The sequence below is a fragment of the Ambystoma mexicanum genome, chromosome 5q (genome assembly GCF_040938575.1).
Source record: "Ambystoma mexicanum isolate Mex_15411 chromosome 5q, UKY_AmexF1_1, whole genome shotgun sequence".
In the NCBI taxonomy this organism is placed as follows: Eukaryota; Metazoa; Chordata; class Amphibia; order Caudata; family Ambystomatidae; genus Ambystoma; species Ambystoma mexicanum.
The window spans coordinates 1,385,906,615-1,385,913,282 of NC_090933.1; the positions used below are offsets into that span (position 1 = coordinate 1,385,906,615).

General features: G+C 49.1%; 1 protein-coding gene across 2 annotated transcripts in view; it reads right to left on the reverse strand.

Moving 5' to 3' along the window:
- LOC138498198 (zinc finger protein 84-like) overlaps positions 1–1,055 on the reverse strand; it is a 213,192-nt gene extending 212,137 nt beyond the window's left edge. For both annotated transcript variants that reach the window (XR_011278715.1, XM_069622075.1), the window contains exon 1: positions 1,007–1,055. The gene's annotated coding sequence lies outside the window, so the exon portion shown is untranslated. The remainder of the gene's footprint in view (positions 1–1,006) is intronic.
- Between the last annotated feature and the right edge of the window lie 5,613 nt (positions 1,056–6,668).

The following is a 6,668-nucleotide window of genomic DNA, read 5'->3' on the forward strand; positions in this document are numbered from 1 at the left end:
GTCACCGTTACCATTAACGGTGACCGTTAACCATTACCGCCATCCGTGTAATGAGGCCCTATGTATACTCGCAGTATTATTGTGAGATGCTTGTTTATTACGCATAGTGGAGACTGAGATCTACACATTCAGGTAGAGCAGTGCTCTGTATTGCAGATGTAATTTAACAGGATGTAATCTATGAGAACGGTTGTTATGTGAATGGATCTCTTCCTTCTCTGAGGCTAGTATTTTGTTTTATATTATGGTTTACCATGATAAGAAGATTGTGTTTTTAACCTTTGTTTATTACATACTGTTGATGTTGTAAACGTTTGTTGAGCAAACTAATAAACAACTAATTTAAAAAAATCTGCCGCCCTACGCGAAGCCCACTGGCTCCCGATCAAAGAATGGGTCCTATTCAAAACTCTTGCCATCACTCACAAGTGCATCACTCACACCGCCTTCCTTTACCTTGCCTCGAAAGTAATGAGAACAGGCTCTTCCAGACCCACAAGAACACCACCACCACTCCCACCGTCTCATAATCCCCAAGTCGAGTCAAACAAGCCAAAGCAGGTGGCGCTAGCGTCCCTTTAATTGCTGCCAAACAATGGAATTCCCTGCCACTCACCCTTAGAAACGAACCCTCACACCTTGCTTTCTGCAAAGCACTCAAAACCTGGCTCTGCGCATCACGCCTGCGTACTCATGTTCCCTGTAACCTATTGAACTGGGTACACGTCATATGCTTTGTCATGCACCACTGTAACTAGTTCTTGCACCACTGTAACCAATGCACCTACAGTTGTTAGATCTAATACTCTCTGGATGGGTTGCAAGTTGTCCTCCTTTACTCAGTGCAATAGGGGGCATCCCTGGGCATGAGGCAGGGGTGGGGGGGCAAAGAGTAGAGAAAGGGAAGAAGGGGGCATGGAGTGCACTCAGGACAGGAGACAAACTGCTGCAGAAGCAAAGAACACCCTGTGCAGAGAGACATGCATATATCACAGCAGCTATTTACCTTCTGTTGCCTGCGGGACACTGCAACGCACCAATAGTGTATTCAGGTCTGGAGAAAGAAAATATTACCATAGGATTAATTAATCTCCAAGAATGTACACCACATCCAGAGAAAATATATTTAAGAAATATCCAAAGAGGGAGCTGCCTCGCCCCCTATAAATCACAAACACAGGGGAAAGGCTTAACAGAAGGAGCGTGAAGGAACAGCAGAGACAAGTCAACATTACCCTAAAAGGACACTTTTCTCACCACAAGCGTGTGCAATAGGCCTGTCACTCAGCTGCGGTAAATTATGCCATGGGATTGCTTCAGAGCTTGTGCAGCATTTTCCCTTTAACAATAGAGCAAGAGATGGGGGCGGGGGGGGCAGGAGGAAGCAGGAACGCAGCCACGGCTCAGAAGACTGAGCTACCTAGCGCCTTGGGCAGCGAGGCTGGAGTGCAGCGCTGGAGGACAGACATGCGCAGTACTGAGTAGACACCAGAGAGCATGCGCAGAAAGGGGGAACGGGAAGTTAAACTCACTGCTGAAACTAAACTCAAGGAGCATGCGCAGAAAGGAGACACCGGAAGCAGCACGCTCACAGCTGAAACATGTACCCATAGAGCATGCGCAGAAAGGGGGAACGGGAAGTAGGAACTCACAGCTGAAACTAAACCCAAGGAGCATGCGCAGAAAGGGGGAACGGGAAGTAGGAACTCACAACTGAAACTAAACCCAAGGAGCATGCGCAGAAAGGGGGAACGGGAAGTAGGAACTCACAACTGAAACTAAACCCAAGGAGCATGCGTAGAAAGGGGAAACCGGAAGCAGCCTGTCACATCTGAAACATCTACCCAAAGAGCATGCGCAGAAAGGAGACATCGGAAGTAGGACCTCACAGCTGAAACTAAACCCAAGGAGCATGCGCAGAAAGGGGGAACGGAAATTAGGAACTCACAACTGAAACTAAACCCAAGGAGCATGCGCAGAAAGGGGAAACCGGAAGCAACCTGTCACATCTGAAACATCTACCCAAAGAGCATGCGCAGAAAGAAGACGCCGGTCATATGTGCATCTACAGTTCTCAAGAGTGTCCATACAACGTTGCCAAAATAAACATGAGGTCCACTTTCCTAAGCAGACCACATTTCCAAGGACCGAATGGTTCATTTAAAGTGCATACTGGTTTTAATCCAGTTAGCCATTTCTTACCCATGCTTCTGGCCAGTCAGTTTATTTCACCGGCTGGCCTCATAATACACAATCAGGACTCTCCGGGCCATGAGGTGTTTGTGGAAGGAAGTGTCATGCCTGATGGGGGGGGGGCAGGAACGCAGCCACGGCTCAGAAGACTGAGCTACCTAGCGCCTTGGGCAGCGAGGCTGGGGTGCAGCGCTGGAGGACAGACATGCGCAGTACCGAGTAGACACCAGAGAGCATGCGCAGAAAGGGGGAACGGGAAGTAGGAACTCACAGCTGAAACTAAACCCAAGGAGCATGCGCAGAAAGGAGACACCGGAAGTAGAAACTCACAGCTGAAACTAAACCCAAGGAGCATGCGCAGAAAGGGGGAACGGGAACAGCACGGACACATCCGAAACATCTACCCATAGAGCATGCGCAGAAAAGAGACAACGGAAGCACCACTCTCACGGCTGAAACCTTACCCAAGGAGCATGCGCATAAAATATACACTAAGAAGCAGGACTGTCACATCTGAAACGTCTACCCAAGGAGCATGCGCAGAAAGGGGGAACGGGAACACACGGACACATCTGAAACGTCTACCCAAGGAGCATGCGCAGAAAGGAGACACGGGAAGTAGCACGCTCACAGCTGAAACACTTACTCAGAGAGCATGCGCATCAACGAGATGGTACAAGCAGTATGCGCAGAGCTCAGATGGTAAGAAAATGACCATGCTCACAAACGTCATACTAGAAGCACATGCGAAGTGCTTGATTAGGGTCAGTGGAGCATGTGCAGCAGGGAGATAACGGAGGCAGCATGCTCGGTGAAGAGAGACATACAGCGGAGCTTTAGCAGAAATGTGATACTGGAAAGAGCATGCGCAGAAAGTGTAAACTAAACAAACATGGCCAGATAATGAATAATGGAAAGACCATTACATCTATGTGCCTCTTCCTCGTCCCAGTACTTAACTTTGAGGCCCAGCCTCCAATCCACGAACCCCTTTTCACGTTCTTTTCTTCGGAGGTTTAATACCTCACACTTACACGCATGCCAACTCTCCTGATTTAGTTGGGTACTTCGGCATTTTCTTCGGATTATTCAGTGAAAAATATTGCTATTTTGCAGTAGGCTACAGGTTTTTAAGCAGTCCTACCGCCTACAGATTTGGGTGACAGATCTGTTGTATAATAGTAATAATGCACAGGAGACTGCCGGGTTGCTGATTCGCTTGTACTTCCGCCAGGCTGTGCCCACTTGCGTATTCTTTCCTCCTCCCTGTAATATCTTACTGCGTGGACCTCCTCACACTCTATCATCAGTCACTCGCTCACCCATACAGTAACGAGGCCGACACCGGAGCTGGGGTGCAACACGTCTTTATTAGACTGCTCTCCAACCTGGACTAACTCCCGGGCGGTAACCCCGCCTCCCAACACGTGGGTCGCAGCCCACGGATAAACAAACACAGAAAGAGGACTTATCCTCTTAACAAGATGAGAGTGGCAACACCACACCCTCCCGTCACTAAACTTTAAGTCCGGCTCAGTTCATTTCCTCAATGAGGCAATGGGGTTTCTTTCTCGTTCTCGTTGGCCGACACTCTGTTCTGGCCAACGGGTCTGGCCCGATCTCTGGGGTCATGTCTCCTTCGGAGTCTTCTCTGTCTCCTTCTTAGGGAGCATCCCATTGGGTGAAGTCTTCACTCAGGTTTGTGTCACCTGGAGTTGGGGCTCTCGGCATCCGTCTGAAGTGAGATGAGTTTCTCGTTATGGGCCGACGGTCTCCCTCCGCTGTGATGAGTGATCCCTTCCTTTTGACAATGATGAGTGGTTCCTCACTGAACGGGGCTATGTTTTTCCTATGCTGCGGTTGACGAACCACTACCATGTCTCCGGGTGTCAAGTCATTCGCTTTTGCTCTTCGTGTGGCATCGGCGGTCCTTTTCATGTTCTCTTTCATGAGGGTGTCTTTCTTTCTCATTTCTATGTCCTTTTCATATCAATCTTCAACAACAGTCACATGTGGTAGTCGTGTTCGTATCGTTCGCCCAAACATCACTTCTGATAGCGTCTTTCCAGTGGTGCTGTGTGGCGTATTTCTGTAGTCTCTCATGAGTTGGTATAGCAACTTCTCGACGGCTCTCCAGTGATGCGAGCAATTTGGGTGGTGCGTTTAATGTTACTCATGAACCTCTCAACTGATCCATTGGCCTGTTGCCACAGAGGCATCACTTTCCTGTGTCTAAAACCCATGTATTCTGAGAACCTTTGGAAGTCTTGCCCTGTGAACGGAGGTCCATTGTCGGACTTTACTACCTTGGGTACTCCGTATGTTGCAAACATCCGATCTAGGGCTGGTATGGTATGATGTGCTGATGTGGACGGGACTATCTGTAGGTCGGGGTATCTTGAATATTCATCCACGACTACCAGAATGCATTCCCCTCCTTCCATGGGTCCAATGTGATCAACAGCTATCTCCTCCCAGGTTCCCTCGGGCAGTGCGGTCATGTTCAGGGGTTCCGGGGCTGTGTGTGGCTTTACAAGCGCGCAGGTGGGGCAGTCTTGCAATAGTTCCTCTACCGAGATGTCCAGTTGCGGGAACCATATTTTCTGCCTTAGCATCCTTTTGGTGGATACGATCCCTCGGTGTCCTTCATGGGCGAGTTCTAATACCTTCTGCCGCAGTCTGCGCGGTATCACAAGCTTTGTGCCTTTCAGCAGCAGCCCTTCATCTGACTTTGAAAGCTCCTCTTTCACGGCTAGGAAACACGTGATGTCCTGCTTGATGTCTTCACTCACCGTCTCTCGGATCTGTTTGGCGTGTTTCCATCGCCCTGTTTCTAGGCATCGTAGAATAACTTGTATTCCTTGGTCAGTGTTGGACTCACGAGTTATGTGATCCATGTCAAGTCCTTGCGGCGTGTTGCTGTGGATGACATATCTTATGTACTGGTCAGCTATGGACGGTTCTTGTCCGCAGGTGTCCTGTGGATGTATCGAGAGGAAATATGCAGGGTTCTACTCTTTTCCGGGTCTCTGTTTGATGGTAAATTGATAGTCCTGTAGTCGAAGCGCCCATCGAGCGATCCGTCGGTGGCATTTTTGCCTGAGGGTTGCCATAGATGAAGATGAGGGCCTGATGGTCCATCACGACTACAAAAGGTTTCCCATACAGGAACAAATGAAAATGTTCGCAGGCCCACACTACTGCCAAACCTTCCTTCTCCGCCTGAGAGTAGGCTTGCTCTGTTTTGGAGAGGCTTCGACTGGCATAGGATATTATGTGCTTTCCGCCTTCCTCTCTGTCGTCAAGTTGTGTTAGAATGACGCCTAGGCTGACTGGACTGGCGTCAACAATGAGTTCTGTGGTTCTTTTGGGGTTGAAATATGCCATGTTTCGGGCGTCGGAGATGCGTTCCTTGATAGCTTGAAACGCCTCTTGGCACTGGGATGACCATATGAAGTCTGTGTTGAGCTTGGTGAGTGCTCGGAGGGGTTCGCTGATGGAGGCGAAATCTCGTATGTACCTGGTGCAGTAACTTGCAAGGCCCAGGAATGACCTGAGGTCCGAGGTGGTGGCGGGCGGTTTGGCTTCTCGGAGCGTACTGACTTTCTCAGGGTCTGGTGTCATTCCCTTCTCAGAACATATGTGCCCAAAGAAACGAAGTGTCTTTTTGCGAAATTCACATTTCTCCTTGTTTAGTTTAAGTCGTGCGTCTTCCAAGGCCATGCACACTCTCATCAGCGTGTCATCGTGTCGCTCTTGATTTTGGCCGAATACCAGAATGTCGTCACTGTAGTTCAAGCAGTTTGGTACGTGTTTGATGACATTGTGAATTTCTGCTTTAAAGATTTCAGCTGCGGACGACACGCCAAAACTTAGTCGCTTGTAATGGAAGAGTCCTAGGTGGGTAGCAAAAGTTGTTATGTATCGAGAGCTCTTGCAGAGTTCCAGCTGGTGGTACCCTTTGTTGAGATCCAACTTTGAGAACACGGTTGCCCCGTTTAAGAGCTGCACCATGTCGGTTATTCTAGGTGCTTGGTGGCGTTCCCTTAGATGGCCTCATTTGGTCTCCTCATGTCTACACATATTCAGATGTCTTGGGAGTCTCTTTTGGGCACGGGTACAATGGGAGAGACCCATGGGGTGGGGCCTTCCGCCGGCTCAATGATGTCCGCCTCCAACAATTTTGTCAGTTCATTTTCAACTTGTTTTTGAATGTTGATGGGGATTCCCCGGTAGTGTTGGGCTATGGGTGGGACACTGGTGTCAATGTGGAGTTCGATCTTTCTATCCTTCAGTTTGCCAAGTCCTTTGAATAGTGCTGGGGAGACCTGGTCTATGCTTGCTGTGGGGTCTAGATATTTGTGTACCATGAGGCGATACAGTATGTGAATTAGTCCCATTTCTATGGCTGCTCGATAGCTCAGTATGCATCCGCTCTCAGTGGCCGCTTCCAGCACATGCATGGGGATCTTTTT